Source organism: Pelobates fuscus, chromosome 4 (assembly GCF_036172605.1).
Source record: "Pelobates fuscus isolate aPelFus1 chromosome 4, aPelFus1.pri, whole genome shotgun sequence".
Classification (NCBI taxonomy): domain Eukaryota; kingdom Metazoa; phylum Chordata; class Amphibia; order Anura; family Pelobatidae; genus Pelobates; species Pelobates fuscus.
In genome coordinates this window covers 205542874-205562481 of record NC_086320.1, presented here as the reverse complement: position 1 = coordinate 205562481, position 19608 = coordinate 205542874, and positions in this window count along the sequence as shown.

The window sequence follows — 19608 nt, the reverse complement described above, 5'->3', positions numbered from 1 at the left end:
TATTGTTATTGCCATTTATATAGCGCCAACAGATTCTGTAGCGCTTTACAATATTATGAGAGGGGGGATTTAACTATAAATAGGACAATTACAAGACAACCTACAGGAATGATAGGTTGAAGAGGACCCTGCTCAAACAAGCTTACATTCTATATGTATGCATATATAAACGCGTGCACACACTCACTGACAGGTGCACACATACACACTCACATACACACCCACCCCTTGAGTGCCTGCAGGAGCAACAGGAGCGGCGTTCCTGCTGTGAAAAAAGTGCAGGAACGCCATTCCCACGCATTCCAGCAGGACTCAAGCCCTGTGTGTCTGTCAGTATGTGTGTGTCTGTCAGTGAATGTGTATGAGTGTGTGTCAGGGGTGCCCGACTTTCATCAAGCCTAGGGCAACACCAAATCAAAATACACCACTGGCTGGAGGTATGGCAAATGCAAAGATTATACACTTACCTCTGTCCATACCAATTCACATAATCAAAGGGTGCTGTGATAAGTTAAAAGCAACCAGCTGACATTATCAGCCTATCAAAGCCACCCATTGCTGCTCAGGGTAATCATTTTTAATTAGCCCAAGCAGCACAGAAAGGGTGTTCTGCTGGGGACTGTCATTTAGTATTAAAAGATTAAAAACGGTTTGATTTGGAATGGAAAGACAGCGCTAGGAGACTCCAGACTCTATAACCATTTCAGTGTGATGAAGCTGTTACAGTGCCTGTGTATGATTTATTTATATTTTATTTGTTTTTGTATATTTTAAATGCAATTCTGTATGCAATGCATTAAAAAGAATTTGTGGATTCCAGCTTTTAGTTTAAGATTTAACCAACCATTATTACTAGTGATTCAATCAACGTATCATTCCTTCCAGAGATAACATCATTAAGACATGCAGGGGCATATTATCATGATTTATTATCATTATTATTATTATTATTATTATTGGCCAACCAATTCTGCAGCTCTTTACAATATTAAAAAGGTGAAAATTTTACAATATATGAGACAATGACATGTTAATGGAACAATAGATTGATGCGGACCCTGTTCAAATGAGTTTACAATCGGATCAAGCAGAAATTATATAATGCTATTCAGCATTATATAATGAAATGCCTTTTCATGCAAAACAGCTTAATTTAATTTTTAAAGCCAAATGAATGTAAAAATGAATGTCCTCCGGCATGCCATAGAATTGAATGCAATACTTGAAGCTTGATAAAATGTTTCTCTAAATACAAACATGTTGCTCCTTGTCCCTTACTTGTTGGAATTATAGAAAAACAGATTGTTACAGAAGATAAGTATCAATTAATTGTTCTATCAAGTCTTTCCATTTTCAAACCTCATACTTATTGTACTTAGTTGGTTTTAAAGATAGCTCTAGGCACATAGCAAACATTCTTGAATTATTTAACTTTGTAAACCTCTATATTCTCCTTTTTCATACAAAGGAGTTGAGTAATTGAATATTTGTATTACACTGTTTTCCATTAAGTCTTTAAAGGCTATGTATGAGTTGAGTGACTAAAACTAGGTAGGTAGACATTTCATCACTATTCTGTAAGAAATAGAATACTTTTATGGCAGCAGGAATCAGAGTTCAGAATCTTTTGCAGAGCTGTTTGATGTGGAATCCCTCTGATTGCAATCGGTTTTCCGGTGAGAGTAGAGTAATGTAGTGGAACAGCGAGATGTATTGTACTTATACTAGACCAGCATTTATCTGTGCAATTTCTGCCTGCTGGTCTACCTGTAGACAGTGTGAAGTACTAACAAGACAAACAGAGTGCCAACAATGGACACAAAGTGCAAAAAACCTATTATATGAAATGTTTAGATTTAATATGTTACACACATTTATCTAGTCATTTATGTTATTCATTGCCCTTTCTAATTCCATTGGTCTTCATGCAATATGAAAATCCAGGTTCTATTAATCTGTCATTGCCTTTCCCAAGTACCATCTTGTTTGCTACATGTCAGGGGAACAGAATGCTGAAGAATGTCAATGCCAAGTATGGATGTGCATGGGCAAAAAATTTGGTTTGGAAATTTGGGTAAGCAAATAAATTTGTCTGCTTTGGTAATTCGGACCAATGGCATTCTGTTCGTCACTTCGGAACTAACGAACATTGTCACTTCGGAAATTCGCCGCTTCGGACATTCATAAGCATCCGAGTGTCCGAATGGCATGAAATTCGTACGAATGTACATTTGTGTCAGGGTTTCTTTGCTGTTTTAAACAGCAACCCTTCCTTTTTCTGTGTCTGAGTTTCAGCTGATACTAAGATCAGCTCCTTCAGTATGTTGCTACGGTTACTCACCTGATAGTAGTAAACAGCCCTGCTGCCATTCAGGCAGCCTATTTAAGCAGCTAATCCCAGTACCTCCTTGCCCTTGCTTGGTTTCCTGTTCCCCAGAAGTCTCCTTGTTCCTGACTCTGGCCTTGTTCCTGACTTCGCTGCTCTCCGTTCTCTTGATCCTGGCTCGTCTTTGGTGCCTGACCCCTGCTTGCCTCCTGGGCTTTGCTTTTAGTTATTTGGTTATTTACTTTATTTGCTATTTATTAATAAAGGTGTTTTGGCATCTAATTCTGTCTCTGTCTGGTTCCTGGTCCCTAACAATTTGGAATGAAAAGAATTGCACATGTCTACTTTATATATCCTATATAATAATTGGCTAAGGATGTTTGTTCGATGCAGTCATGCGCAGTAGAGACTGAGCAAGACTGCATGGGACAAACTTCCCATGCCAGGCAGTGAGGGAGCAAAGTACTTACTGTGCTCTTGCAGCACAGCTCCCTTGCACGTCCTTTAGGGTCTACTGGCAGCCGCAGTGTGACGCGTACAGGATATGACATTATTGCACAAAAGGAATTACCGTATATACTCGAGTATAAGCCGACCCGAATATAAGCCGAGGCCCCTAATTTTATCCCAAAAAACTGGGAAAACTTATTGACTCGAGTATAAGACTAGGGTGGGAAATGCAGCAGCTACTGGTAAATTTCTAAATAAAATTAGATCCTAAAAATTTTTTATTAATTGAATATTTATTTACAGTGTGTGTATAATGAATGCAGTGTGTGCGTATGTGTGTGTGTATGAGTGCAGCGTGTGTGTATGAGTGCAGTGTGTGTGTGCATGAATGCAGTGTGTGTGTGCATGAATGCAGTGTGTGAATGCAGTGTGTGCAGGGCCGGTGCAAGGATATTTGCCGCCGTAGGCAAAAAAATTTTTGCCGCCCCCTCCCCCCCCATATGTCCTGACTTCCCCTCCTCCTCCCTCAGTGGTCCTTACCTCCCCACCCCCGTGTTCCTTCACTCCCCCCCCCAGTGGTCCTGACTCACCCCTCCCCCAGTGGTCCTTACCCTCCCCTCCCCTAGTGGTCCTTACTTCCCCCTCCCCTCCCATAGTGGTCCTTATCCCACCCCCTCCCTCTCATAGTGGTCCTTATCCCCCTTCTCCCTCCCATAGTGTTCCTTATCCCCCCCCATCCCTCCCATAGTGGTCCATATACCCCCCCCTCCCTCCCATAATGGTCCTTATACCCCCCTCCCTCCCATAGTGGTCCTTATCCCACCCCCTCCCATAGTGGTCCTTATACCCCCCCTCCCTCCCATAGTGGTCCTTATACCCCCCTCCCTCCAATAGTGGTCCTTATACCCCCCCTCCCTCCCATAGTGGTCCTTATACCCCCCCTCCCTCCCATAGTGGTCCTTATCCCCCCCTCCCTCCCATAGTGGTCCTTATACCCCCCTCCCTCCCATAGTGGTCCTTATCCCCCCCTCCCTCCCATAGTGGTCCTTATACCCCCCTCCCTCCCATAGTGGTCCTTATACCCCCCCTCCCTCCCATAGTGGTCCTTATCCCCCCCTCCCTCCCATAGTGGTCCTTATACCCCCCTCCCTCCCATAGTGGTCCTTATACCCCCCCTCCCTCCCATAGTGGTCCTTATACCCCCCTCCACCCCATAGTGGTCCTTATACCCCCCCTCCCTCCCATAGTGGTCCTTATCCCCCCCCTCCCTCCCATAGTGGTCCTTACCCCCCCCCCCCTCCCTCCCATAGTGGTCCTTATACCCCCCCCTCCCTCCCATAGCGGTCCTTATACCCCCCTCCCTCCCATAGTGGTCCTTAACCCACCCCCTCCCTCCCATAGTGGTCCTTATACCCCCCCCCCTCCCATAGTGGTCCTTATACCCCCCCCCTCCCATAGTGGTCCTTATACCCCCCCCTCCCATAGTGGTCCTTATACCCCCCCCCTCCCATAGTGGTCCTTATACCCCCCCCTCCCATAGTGGTCCTTATACCCCCCCCCCTCCCATAGTGGTCCTTATACCCCTTTTTTTTTATTATTATTATTTTTTTTATTATTTTATTTCTTTTTTTTTCGTCCCCCCTCCCTGCTTGATATATGGCAGGGAGGGGGGCTCTCCTTCCCTGGTGGTCCAGTGGCAGTTCAGTGGGGGGAGAGGGGGGCTGGCAGAGCTGTACTTACCTGTTCTGCAGCTCCTGTCAGCTCTCTCCTCCTCTGCGCCGTCCGTGCAGCTCCTTCTGTCAGCTCACAGTGTAAGTCTCGCGAGAGCCGCGGCTCTCGCGAGACTTACACTGGGAGCTGACCGAGGTGCTGAACGGACGGCGCGGAGGAGGAGAGAGCTGACAGGAGCTGCAGAACAGGTAAGTTACAGCTCTGCCAGCCCCCCTCTCCCCCCAGTCTGTATTATGGCAATGCAAATTGCCATAATACAGACTCTGACTCGAGTATAAGCCGAGTTGGGGTTTTTCAGCCCAAAAAATGGGCTGAAAAACTCGGCTTATACTCGAGTATATACGGTAGCTTATTGGTCAAGATTCCTGTCATCATTCACATAATTTTCCCTCCCTCTCTCTTGTTTTGCCACTTTTCAGGAATCCGAATCACTTTGGCACTTCCGAACTACCGAACACTTGTGTCATGAATGTCATGAAATTCTTACAAATGTACATTTGGAACGAAATGAATAGCACATGTCTAATGTCAAGAGATTTCCTATTTTTATCTACTCACAAGGTGTTTCTCCAATTGCTATGGAGATTACAGCTGTTACAGGGCCGGCCTTAGGGGTGTGCGAGCTGTGCGGCCGCACAGGGCGCCATGGAGCAGGGGGCACCATGTGGCCGGCACAGCTCGCACATGACCAGGTGAGTGCAGGGGAAGCTGAAGCAAGTCCCCAGTTAGAGAGTTCATTATTTGCCACCGGGGACTATGAAAGTGAAGGGGCGGGGCTTATCGGACAACGGGGGCGGGGCTTACCACACAGGGGAGGCGGGGCTAAAAAGCAGCCGGGGTGGAGCTTGCAGCTAACTGAAGCTCCAAGTACTTGCTGCAGAGAAAAGAATCCCTGCTTCCACTCCTCCCTTCCAGGTAACTCTGTGTGTGACTGTAGTGTGTGTGTGTGTGTGTGTGTGTGTGTGTGTGTGTGAGAGACTGTACTCTGTGTGTGACTGTACTCTGTGTGTGTGTGAGAGACTGTACTCTGTGTGTGAGTGTCTGCCTTTCTGTGTGTGTGAGAGACTGTACTCTGTCTGTGACTGTAACCAGGGCCGGCCTTTGGGGTGTGTGAGCTGTGTGGCCGCACAGGGCGCCATGGCAACAGGGGTGCCAGGTGGCCAACACAGCTCGCAGTCAATCACTGAAAAAACGGCCCGAATTGGAATGCAGGAGGAGCGTGGAGGAGAAGCAAGGGGGCCTGACGTAGGAAGGATCCGCTCAGTGGGTGTCAGGGCGGCAGCTGCTCTTCAGTCGCAACATCAGGCACAGTAGGAAAAACTGACAGCTGGATCCAGGAAGCAGCAGCCTTTAATGTAAGTGCTTGTCCTTATTGCTATATATATATATATATATATATATATATATATATATAACGATTGCGTTTAATTGAAGTGAGCAGGTGGCTAGTGATAAAGGGGGGCAGGAGGCTAGTGATAAAGGGGGGCAGGAGGCTAGTGATAAAGGGGGGCAGGAGGCTAGTGATAAAGGGGGGCAGGAGGCTAGTGATAAAGGGGGGCAGGGGGCTAGTGATATAATGGGGAAGGGGGCTGGTGATAAACAGTGGGCAGGGGACTGATGAAGGTGGGCAGGGGGCTGAATAAGGGGCAGGGTTTTGTTGAAGAGGGTGCAGGCGACAGATTGTGAATGTGCCTGAAATTGTCTAGAGGGGGTCAAACAAAGATGGTGGGGGGGGGGAGGGCGCCACAAAATTGGCTCGCACAGGGCGCCTGAACACCTAAGGCCGGCCCTGCAGCTGTATTTCAAGTAAATGTCTCTTAATTTCTTCATTTTACATAAAGGTGAATGATTTGATGGTTGAGTCATGGACTATCACATTTCAGAAGACCCAGAATTCATACTTTATATAGAAATATAGTTAGACACACTTGACCAACCTTTACATAAAATTAAAATGTGTTAAGTATTTTCTTTATAAATTATTTACTCTATAAAAAAGATAAATATATATATATATATATATATATATATATATATATATATACATATCTGTAAAAAAGGTAAATATATATATATATTCGTGGTCATATACAATATAGTAATGGTGGTGTAAGTCGGTTATGGTGTGACGGAATCGACGTACGGGTAGGCCAGTAAAAGAGGGCCCACCAAGATGAATAGCTTAATAAAGGGAGTGGTGGGTGGGCTAAACCAGGCAGCCTCAGCCCAGAGGAAGGGGAGGTCTGTGTATATATAGGCCGGGTAACTCCTCCTACAACTACAGGGAATAATTCAGTGTTAGCAGGAATGGAATAAGGCAAGGGGGAAAGATCATGGGTATGATGAGAGTGAATATGAAATAGAAATGTGAAGGGGAGCATTATGACAATACATGTGTATGTCAGTTGTATTTGTGGATGCTCTGTCATACACTAATACATGTTGGATATTAGTGTATTACAGTTTCTATATTCGATGCATTGTCATTGAATCTAGCAGTGGCCCTCGTGAATTAAAGTGGCACTGACATTTTTTTCCCTTTCTCTTTTCTTTTTCTTATGCTTTTGAACTTAATAATTATACCAAATCCTTGATACACGTTGTTAGGCACACACATACTAATACTTCCCTAACAAAACTGCACAGAGAGCCACAAGAACTGCGTCTATCCTCTGTCCGTACTCCCACCTCTGGTGCTCGCATTCAAGACTTCTCTAGGGCCGCACCGTTCCTGTAGAACTTCCTTCCCTTTTCCGTTAGACGCTCACTCTTTCAAAAAAATCATTAAAAACTCACAAAAGCATATCAATTATACTGTTAATGGCTCGAAAAAAACGCACACTAAGTCTTCATTAAATACTACTCTACCAATCTCTAGCATGTAAGCTCATTGAGCAGGGCCCTCAACCTTTGTGTCTGTGCGTCAAACTTGTCTGGTTACATGTTTGTTAGTCCACCCACTGTAAAGCGCTGCGGATTTGTTGGCGCTATATAAATAATAACATAATAATAATATGTAATGCATTTGACTCTCCCCTTAACAGAATATTAACTTGATCATTCTCATAGCAGCCCTGATTACAGGAAACATGTAAGCATGATTAAACATCCTAAGCAGTGGCGTACATACCGGGGTCGCGGCTGCGACCGGGCCCAGGCCTCGAGGGAGCCTGGCTGCCCTGCGACCAGGTATGCACGCCAGTGTGGCCACATTTTGCCAGCGTCTTCTCTTGGGGGGCCCAGGAGCTGGCCACCTCAGGGCCCCCTGAGGCTGGCAGTGGCTTCAGTTTGCCAGCGGCCGGGCGCGCATGCGCGAGGGAGCTCTCTTCCTTGAGTACTCTCTGCCCAGCTCCCTCGTGCGCACCGCACTGATGCCAGAGCCAGAATATGACATCATGCCATCCCAGCCGCCCAGCAGCCCCACTGGACCCCAGGGACAGCAGGAATCCCCACAGCACTCCCAAAGGTAGGGAGGCTGGGGGATTAAATAAAAAACAAAAGTGTAAGTGTGTTACTGTGTGTGTGTCTGTTAATGTGTATGTCAGTGAGTGTGTTACTGTGTGTGTTAGTTTGTGTGTGTCAGTAAGTGTGTTAGTGTGTGTGTGTCACTGAGTGTGCTTGTGTGTCTGTTATTGAGTGTGTGTCTGCTAGTGAGTGTCAGAGTGTGTGTTTGTCAGTGAGAGTGTATGTTTTGTAAGTGTGTGTGTCTGTCAGTAAATGTGTGTGTCTGTTAGCTAGTGTGTATGCATCTGTTCGTGAGAGTGTGTGTGTGTAGTTAAAACCCCTTCAGCACTTACCTTTTTCCAGCGCCGGGCTCCCTTGGCGCTGGGGATCTCTCCGCCCCGATCTGCCTCTCAGCTCCGCATGCGCATGTGCGCATTCAAATCGCCCATAGGAAAGCATTACTCAATGCTTTCCTATCGACGTCCAGTGGAATCGGGGAAGTGCCTCTAGCTGCTGTCAGTGAGACAGCTGCTAGAGGCTGGATTAACCCTCAGTGAAACATAGAAGTTTCTCTGAAACTGCTATGTTTTCAGCTGCAGGGTTAAAACTAGAGGGACCTGGCACTTAATTTAGCTGAATGTGCATCTGCATGCACTGGCGGCACAACACGGTCGCAGCCCTGCGACCAGGTGCCTGCCACCATGTGTAACGGCACCGGCCCGCGCAGAGTAAGCTTACTCTGCTGCCGGGGGGGGGGGGGGGGCACGGATCAATTTTCGCACCGGGGCCCTATGAATCTTGTGTACACCACTAATCCTAAGAAATGGTATGTCTATAAGTAGACAAAAAGTAAACCAAAACAGACTGAGGTAAAGGGTATCAGAGTTACACAGAACCAAGAAACAAGTCAAGGTCAGGATTACAGGGATAAAAAAAATTGTCAGATAAGCCAAGGTCGATAAACGGTAAATCTCTGTACAATACAGCACTGTCTGGTATACAGAAACCATGAAAGGGCAAGGAAACAAGGACAACAAGGAAGTATACATACCCTATACTGAATTGTGATTGGTTGCAGAGAGCTGTGATGTCATACGTGCGTACACATCATCATAATTACATAGAGTGACAGTATAAATGGAAGGCTGAAATAATCACACAAGGAGACTCACCACAACTATACTGCCATAATATTTTACTAGCTTAAACTAACCACTGATCTTCGGCAACTATTCTGCTCTAACTTGCATATTCTAAGTGTTCTGAGGCCACCAGAGCCAAAAAGAAGCTTGGAGTGTAAAGAAAAAACAAAACAAAAACAGCATACACTTAGTGATCATTGCACAGATCGCAGCACATGATATCCCTCTGATCCAGAGGCCTAATGAAAATAGTCATATGAGTCATGAAAATAGTGCTGCATATATCCCTGGAGTCACACACACATATATCCTACATATATATGGGATATCACTTATTTAGTTAATTATTTTCTGTCCAGAATGCTGAGTGGAGGGATTTAACCCTGTTTGGGGTGCTGCCTAGTTTGCCAGGAAATGTATATATTTAACTGTATGTAACATGAACTGTATATCTACATTTATTCTGAAAAAGAAAGAAGGCTGTAAATTCCACATCAGGATAATCTGCAGTTTCATGTAATGAATGTAACGATTCCCAGTATAGGTCAACTGAGAAAAGATGAAAAGAAATACTAATTTTAATGCTAAACTACTCGACAGCTAAGATCTCATGATTCGTGATCAACACAATGATCTGGCTACATTTCAAGTGATTGTTAATAAGCTGGTTATAGTAACATTGTTTTCTTTCAAGGGCATTATTGTACTTATTTAAAGTTGTGCTCAAAAGTTTGCATACCCTTGGAGAATTGGAAAACATGAGTGAGCAGGCAATACACATTTTTTTTTTTTTTATTGGATTCCTATTCAACTGTGGGTTATAACAGAATGGCACAATCATAAAACAAAACATGGCAACAAAGAAAAAATGAAATGACCCCTGTTCAAAAGTCTGCATACCCTTAGTTCTTAATACTGTATATTGCATATTGCCTCTGTTAGCATCAAAGACAGCATGCAATCTTTTGTAATAGTTGTCTACGAGACCCCTAATTCTTGCAGGTGGTATAGCTGCTCATTCGGATTGGCAAAATGCCTCCAGGTCATGCAAAGTCTTTGGTCATCTTGCATGAACCGCAGGTTTGAGATCTCCCCAGAGTGGCTCGATTATATTAAGGTTAGGAGACTATGATGGTCACTCCAGAACCTCCACCTTTTTCTGCTGTAACGACCGAAGGGTCAATTTGACTTTGTGCTTAGGGTCATTGTCATGCTGGAAAGTCCAAGAGCGCAGCCTACGTGCAGAAGAATGCAAAATGTCTGCCAGTATTTTATGATAACATGCTGCATTCAACTTGCCATCAATTTTCATTAGATTCCCCGTGCCTTTAGAGCTCACACCCCCAAAAACATCAGTGAGCCACCACCATGCTTCACAGTGGGGATATAATTCTTTTCACTATAGGTCCTGTTGGCCCCTATCCAAACATAGCACTTATGGTTGTGACCATAAAGCTCTATTTTGATCTCGCCACTCCAAATTACAGTGTACCAGAAGCTGTGAGGCGTGTCAAGGTGTTGTGAGGCATAATGTAACCGGGCTTTTTTTTACCATTGGTGCAGTAAAGGCTTCTTTCTGGAAACTCGACCATGTAGCACATTTTTGTTCAAGTATTGTTGTTTTGTGCTCTTTGAAACAACCACACCTTCTTTTTTCCAGAGCAACCTGTATTTCTCCTGAGGTTACCTGTGGGTTTTTCTTTGTATCCTTGGCAATTCTTCCGGCAGTTGTGGCTAAAAAAATTTCTTGGTCTACCTGACCTTGGCTTGGTATCAAGAGATCTCTGAATTTTCCACTTCTTAATAAGTGCTTAAACAGTACTGACTAGCATTTTCAAGGCTTTGGATATCTTTTTATATCCTTTTCCATCTTTATACATTTCCATTACCTTGTTGCACAGGTCTTTTGACAGTTCTTTCCTGCATCCCCGTGGCTCAGTATCTAGCCTGCTCAGTGCATCCACATTGAAGCTAAGCAACTCATTGACTATTTATACACAGACACTAATTGTAATTTAAAAAAGCCACAGGTGTGGGAAATTAAAATTTCATTGCCATTTTAACCTGCGTGTGTCACCTTGTGTGTCTGTAACAAGGTCAAACATTCAAGGGTATGTAAACTTTTGATCAGTGCCATTTGGGTAGTTTTTGTTATCATTATGATTTAAAAAGGAGCCAAACAACTGTGTCATAATAAATTGCTTCATCCGATTACTATCATTAAATAAAATACAATGTCCTGGTGACAAACATAGGTGTATTGGTGACAAAACAGGAACTCCGATCCAAAAGTGATGCAGCTGCATCAATCCCATGAGGAAGGAAAGGCTCCTGCTCAGATATCGATGCAGCTGCGTCATTCTCTAATACACAGGCACGTGATTCTGGACACAACATTATATTCACTAGTGTGATGTATTCAACCGCACATAAAAATGCGGTTAATGGCATTTACTGTCCTGACAGGAAAAGTTGTGCCAAGCAACATTACTGACCTGGTATTTGATTTTCTGGTATTTGACTTTGGCTTTGTTTTGACTTCCCTGATATCTGGTATCCTTGACTTATGGCTTTCCCTCATCTTTGTGTCTGAGTCCGTGTCCCTGACCTCGGCTAGTATTTTGACTATTCTTGGAGACGTCAAGTCCGGCCAATCTAAGGTCCGGTTATCCTTAGTCCTAGGTGTGACACAGTACTGCATGCTGGATCAACTTGTAATCCTGACAACTAGGTAGTGAATGCATCATTCTGAAGACAACTAAACTTGCATTATTGATTGGAGTCCTGTCTTTGCACTTTTGTCAAAGACACAAAGGCCTGGACCTATATGTACTCCTGCATTTCACTGGTCCAGTGCTCTTTCATGGTTTTAATAGTCATTAAGCGCATTCATATCGTTCCTGACCCTGATTCCTATTACTGAACCGGATACGTTTATTGACGTATTGCTAGATATTTGACTAGGCTATGAAACCTAATTTGTTCCAGTATTGCTGTATACTGTGTAGCCGATTTCAGTTCCATGAATTTGGCTACACATACCGCTGACCGCATGGAAGGAACCAAGATGGACGCCGCCACGTGTTCGTTTTTCGAATGGCGGCCACTTTGACTACTTCGACGGCATTCGAAGTGCCAATTTAAAAGTACAAACCCTTTCTCTGGGAGTTAAAGGACCAGCAGCTGCACACCAAAAATCCATTATGTCCCAAACTTGTAATTAAAGGGCCACATCTTCCCGGGCCATAGTCAGAAGGCAAGAGGCGAGCAACCAGGCTCCTCCAGTGAACAGTGGCGAGGTTGGTTTCGCCACATATGCCTATCAAACATTTCTTGCTTTTCCTTTGGTAGGATTGCTACCTTGTATCTGGCTGAGGACCATTATGTTTGCAGTAAACACTGTGTTTCAGAGAAAAGGCAGCGTTTACATTAAGGATAGGGATACCTCCACCGGCCACTCCTCAGATGGCTACTAGAGGTGCTTCCTGGTGCATGACAATCAGTGTCTCCATCCTCTGCATGGAGACACTGAACTTTTCTCATAAAGATGCATTGATTCAATTCATTTCTATGAAGAGATACTGATTGGCCAGGGCTGTGTTTGGCTTGTGCTGGCTCTGCCCCTGTTCTGCCTCTTTACACAGCCAATCCAACTTTCCTATGAGAAAGCAGTGTGATTGGCTCAGAACCTCACTTCTGATGATGTCAGCCACACAGTCAGATGGGGGCAGAGCCAGCAGCAGCAGACTGGAATAAAGGTAAGCTTTTACTATATTTAGGGGAGTATGGAGGGGGGAAGCAGAGGGGCTAGATGGTGTTTTAAACACTATAGGGTCAGGAATAAATGTCCCTATAAGTTTACATTGAAAATTAGGGGGTAGACTGGTCAGTCAGGCACACCTGTAATGGACAAAGAACCTGTGTAATTGATGGGTTGGTAAGATCACAGGATCTGCCCAGGTATCATTTTGTTTAATTCATCAAAGCAATATTTACAAGACTGTTCAAATCACAAAGGGGCAGGCACTGTAATTTCTCCTTACAGTAGTACAGAACCTGGCTTTGATTATGTTCTCACAATCAGGTATTTTCTTCAGTCATCTGGTGTGTGCTGTGGGGGTGATGGGAAGAAACCTGTGAGGGTGAGTTGAGGAGAAACATGTAGATGTATTGGGGAAAATAGGGAGGGGTCGGATACAAGTTTGTGTGAGATAGGCATGAAGGGGGTGTTTGTGGAAGGTTAAGCAGGAGGTGGGGCAGTGGTATATTATTATTATAGTTACTATTTATATAGCGACAAAAAAATCGGCAGCACTGTATATATGGGTGAATGAGGGAAGACACAAATGAGGTCAGATGAAAACTCCCAAATATGATGATGGGGAGATAAGTAAGGGATGACTGAGAGTAAGAAGAGGGTAATGTAGAGATACAATGGTGGTTTTGTTAAGTACACAAGTTGTGGATGATAGTGAAAGATATACACTGGGGAAGACAGACAGAGAGGCACAGAGAAAAATACATCCCTGCAGTCACACACATATCCTTTATGCCAACAAACCCCCAAATGTTATACCCACTGGCACTACACAAAAATATACTTTGAAATTCACAAATAACAACTTTAGGCATGCGTGCATCCCTACTTTTTCACAGGAGATTCTGAAACTACAAATACAAAACTGCATGACACAAAATGTATCCTTGCGTTCACACGCATTATCTATTTACAAAAAAAACTAAATCCTTACATTTTCAAAAAGAATGTCCAAGTACATTGACTTTACACAGTCAAATACAAGCATACATTATATACAGGACTTCACATAATATTCAACCAACGGATTAGACGCTGTTATATGAAAGTTATGCATTTAATTTAATTTAAATTTAGGTATTTAATATGGGTATTTTGGTCTGCAAATGGTCCAAGATCCAATTGTACCCAGCCCAGGAGAAGGCCTTTAAAGCATTAGACTGTATTGCATTATAAAGGTTTTTTGTTTTTTTAAACTACATACTAAAATATGGTATTATATAACTTACAACCCTATTCAACAAGATTAAAAGAATTAAATAAAAGAATATGAGGATTCTTTGTCATTATAAAAAAATTCTATTGGAAAAGTACGCAATTTATAAGCGCACAAAGGGATTTAGAAGGTTGCTTTACACTTAAATACTGGATTATAATAAAACTAAAACAAAACAGTTTAAATGGAGCCATGCTGATTGCATGATTAAGTCTGGATTATAGTTCTCAACTCCAAATCTAAATGCTTTTCCCAAATATTCAAATTAATAACATTCCCTGATGCCAAACATATTGCATCACCAAACTAATTGATCAAAAGTGATTTTTTTTTTTTTCACAAGAAGAGACAACAGAAGTAATTTATGGACCATTAGAGATTACGTTTTCTATACACAAGAGTACTAATCTTGCTAAAACACAAACGTCTATGTCACGTAGCAACTGCAATCAATTTGTAATAGTGAATGGAAAGGAACATAACACGTTGCATGTAGGTGCTATTATTATAGCAAAATAACATTTTAGAACTTTACACAACATGATATACCAAATATATCTTAACTAAATCCTCACATAAAATATAGACAAGACATAGAGACCCCAAAAAAAGGTCATATAAAAAATAGCGAAACCGCAATATAGCAAAGGTACGGTACATACAGTATAAAGTAGCCAGCTGGTCTTTTGAGAAGGGCAATATTCTTTTGCCAAAATGTTTGCCAAAATGTTATGAGAGGGTTTTTAGGGGCTCTCTCAATTGTTCACTAATCATTTGCATAATTTTGTAATTAATTTATGCACCTTTTGGTATATTGCTTTTTTGTTATTTTGTATGATGTATTATTATTGTATTTTTTTGCATTTACATTTTTTTTATTCTGCATTTTACTGCATATTAAGTACAGGTAGAACTAGCACCAAGCAGAGTATATGTTTACAGTGTTTTAAAAGAGAATATTTTATTAATATTTTAAAGAAAAGTAATTGAACAAGAACATCTGCAATAACTGGTTATCTTTAATGACATCAGAAATTACCAATGTGGTGCACGCCTAAAAAAAGAGCATGGAGTTCAGTTCATATACATTAGTAGGTTAATTTGATACGGGATTATTTGATACTTTCGGAATTTTTCATTGACTTGAAAATTTACTAAGAGTGTTACTTGTCAGAAATTTCAAGTGAATTCAAAGTGATTTTTGTATTTTAATTCAAAATAAACAAACTGAAAACAGTTCCTTTTGACCAAAGTTTTAAATTCATTAGATTTCCTACACTTCACATTTTACAGGGCCATTTACTAAACTCTGAATTTAAATCCATATTGCAGTATTAAGTCTAAAGTAGCCAAACTGTGACAATAATCAAGTTGAGAATGTACACAAATCATGTCTGCCTGGATTTTGCAACTCATATTCCATTACGCTTCAATTTAGGGTTTAGTGAATAAACTGTTAATGAATACCCATGTAAGGTGTTTATTCACTATACTGGGAATTTGTAAGTATTTATAGGCAGGTGCAAGGATTTTTGGGTACACAGGTGAAAATTATATTGGTGTCCTCCCCTCCTCCCCCACAAAAAAATCTTCACCTGTGTGTCTCTTCTCCATTGCGTGTCTTACACCTCCCTTGTATATCTCTTACAACCCCCCTTTGTGTGTCTTACTCCCCCAGCCCCCCAGCTCGTGTGTCTCCTTTTCTCCTAGCCACTTTGTGTCTTTTACTCTCCCATCTCCTTTGTGTGTTTCTCTTTCACCCCAGCCCGTCTATCTCCTCCCAGCCCATCTGTGTCTATTTTTCCTCTCCTCCAGCTTCTCGGTGTCTCTTTCACCACCATCCCTTTGTATTTCCACCCCCAGGCCCTACTGCGTGTTGCTTTCATCCTCAGCCCCTATGTGCATCATTCTCACCCCCCCGCCCATCTGTGTTTCTTCCCCCCTCATGTCCCTCTGTGTATCTTTCTCCCCACTCAGGCCTCCCTGCCCCCCTGTGTGCCACTCTCCCCTCCATGTCCCTTAGTGTTCCTCTCTCCTCCCCTCCAAGTCCATTAGTGGTACTCTCACCTCCCCTTCCCTTAATGGTCCTCTTCCCTGTCCTTTTGTGATCCTCTCCCTTCCATGTCCCTTCCAAATTATCCCCCCACGTCCGACCACGTTAGTGACGGCATCAGCGTGCGCATGACTTCACGCAGGAGACAGGCACGCACTTTTGGGGTCAAAGGCCGTTTTCGGCCAATCAGAAATGTAAAGCTTGTGGCCCCTGAGAAAGGCGGAACATACCGCCGAAACGCGCGTCGGGCTTCTGATGCATTAAGCTATTTTGGTTTTATTTTCACTTTTGTAGATTGCTAGACAATGTACCTATGGGGTTAGATACTTAGGGGTACTCTTTTCCGGCTGAGTTTTCCCCTACTATTCTATAGAGTCATGTGGACTAAAGTGTAGGGATCTATTTACAGGCACCTGGCTCTCCTCTATTGCCTGTTCTCACTTTATTTTCAACTATCTTCAACCTCCTGTCCTTTCGATTTACCTACCTTTTGCTACAAATTTGAGTGGACTTCTCCCTAGCCTACATAGTGGCAATTTTGGGTTCTCTCCACCCTAGTAGCTGGGTTTAGGCTAGTAGCCCCGTTATGTGTGACAGCTACAATAGTGACAGATTAATTAAGTGTATTTTTTAAGCACTGATTACAATACACCTCTATGCTGCCACCAAACCTATAGTACATAAGGCGCCTACTATCTCCCTTTTTCCTCCCCCGCATTTTGATGGAAATATTCAAGAATGCCGGGGATTCCTGAATCAAATTGAATATCATTTTGAGGCCTCACCGGGATTGTTTACCTCGGATAGAGCTAAGATTGGTTAACTAACGCGCTTGTCTCCCCTCAAGGATATAGAGGATGATGAAGGTCTTTATCAAACCTGTCCCAGGTCATCTACAGCGCTCTGAAGGTCAGTATGCAGTGGTTATAGTGCTTGTGGCTGCTGCACCCAAGTCTGCAAAACTCAGAGTGATTGCTCCAGCATTCCAAGATCGCAGCCGCTGCATGTGGAGACTCATCTGCAGGTCAGAGGTTGGAGGAGGCATGGCTAAGGAGCGGCAGGACAATGATGCATCTGTGCCTGTCCTTCTTGCCCCATCATATTAGGCTTTCCTTGGCTTACTAAACACAATCCTCATATTGACTGGGCCAATGGGAAAATACTGGAATGGGGCAAGGATTGTACTGAGAGGTGTATGTTACACATTACAAAGAAAGTGGGCATCATTACTTTACCCAGTACTATACCTCAAACCTCCAAAGTTCCCAAATAACACTGGAAAGAAAAGGAGTTATTTAACAAAACTCAGACCAATATTCTACCTCCTCACAGAGCAGGTAAACCTTCTTCCCGGTGCTATGCCACCCAAGGGAGCAGTGTATGCTTTATTTCCTCAAGAGAGTAGAATAATGGAGGAGTGTATCAAAAACGCCCTTAATAAGGGTCATATACGTAAATCATCCAATCCTGCTGGTGCAGGATTTTTTTTTTTTATCTAAAAAAGATGGTGAGTTACGTCCATGCATTGACTGCAGTGCCTTGAACAAAATCACCATTTAAAAATGCCTAGCCCATTCCCCTCATTTCCGAATTGTTTGACAGAATCCAGGGTGCTTTACTAAACTTGACCTTAGGAGTGCATACAATTTGGTAAGGATTAAGGAAAACTATGAGTGGAAAAAGACATTTAATACCAGAAACGGGCACTATGAGTATCTTGTGTAATAATCCAGCTGTGTTCCAAGATTTTATTAATGATGTACTCAGGGATGAAATCTATTAATTTGTCTTAGTCATAGTTACATAGTTAGTCTATCTAGATGATTTCCTTATGTATTCCCCTGACCTTCTGTCAGGATCGGGACAGGGATCCAACACGCAGAGTACAAACAGTAGCCAGATACGTATACCGGACCTTAGAATGGCCGGACTAACGTAAGTAGTACAGTAGAGAATGGTCAAAGACAAGCCGAGGTCGAGGGTAACAGAAGACAGGTAAGCGAGAGACAAGCCGAATCAAGGGTAACAGAGATAAGCAGAGTAGAGCAAACAAGCCGGGTCAAAACCAAAAGGGATAACTAGAATACACAAGCACTGAGTGACTAGAACAAGCTAGAACCACGACAGGGCAATGAGCTAATGAAAGAAGCACTGTTAAATGCCCTGTTCAGATAAGTAAACACGCCTCCGAGGCGTCCTGATTGGTCCTGAAGCAATTGAGTGACAGGTCGTTCCGGGTTAGCGTCCTGACGTCGAGTTCCGGACGTCATGCTATAAAAGGGAGTCACTCCCTCGCGGCCGGCTTTGCATGACCGGATAGACCGCGAGGAAGGGGGAATCAGACCGTCCGGATGGATGAACGGCTAAGTCTCTACCTCTTTCGGAGGTAGAGACCTCAGGTACCCTGACAGTACCCCCCCTCTCAGATACGCCCACCGGGCGGAAGGCACCAGGACGAGAAGGGAAGCGAGAGTGAAATGCCCTGCGGAGACGGGGAGCATGAACCTCCTCCTGAGGTACCCAACTTCTCTCCTCAGGACCATATCCTTTCCAATCGACCAGATATTGTACTCTCCCCCGGGAGATTCGAGAATCGACGATGGAATTGACTTCATACTCCTCCTGACCCTCCACCTGAACAGAGCGAGGAGGGGCGATTGTGGAGGAGAATCTGTTACATACTAGTGGTTTTAGCATGGAAACATGAAATGAGTTAGGAATGCGTAAGGCATTAGGCAAAGCTAGACGATACGCAACTGGGTTAATTTGAGTCAGTACCCTGTAAGGTCCAATATACCGAGGAGCGAACTTCATGGAAGGCACTTTTAACCGAATGTTTCTAGTACTTAACCATACTCTATCGCCTGGAACAAACACCGGTGCTGCCCTTCTACGTTTGTCAGCGTGTTTTTTAACCAGCATAGAATTGTGCAGAAGAATTTGTCGAGTCTGGTCCCATAACTTCCTTAAATTGGCAACATGGACATCCACCGACGGTACCCTTTGGGAAGAGGGCTCCGAAGGAAGAATGGAAGGATGAAAGCCATAATTCATGAAGAAGGGGCTAGAATGCGTAGAATCACAGACGAGATTGTTGTGTGCAAACTCCGCCCAAGGAATCAAACCGACCCAATCGTCCTGGTGTTCAGAAACGAAACAACGTAAATATTGTTCAACCTTTTGGTTGGTGCGTTCAGCAGCTCCATTGGACTGAGGATGGTAGGCAGAAGAGAAATTCAATTTGATGCCTAGTTGAGAGCAGAAGGATTTCCAAAAACGGGAAACAAATTGTGAACCTCTGTCAGATACAATTTGGGATGGTATCCCATGTAAACGGAAAATCTCCCTAGCGAATATCTCCGCTAATTCGGGTGAAGATGGGAGTTTAGGTAAGGGAATGAAGTGAGCCATCTTAGTAAATCTGTCCAC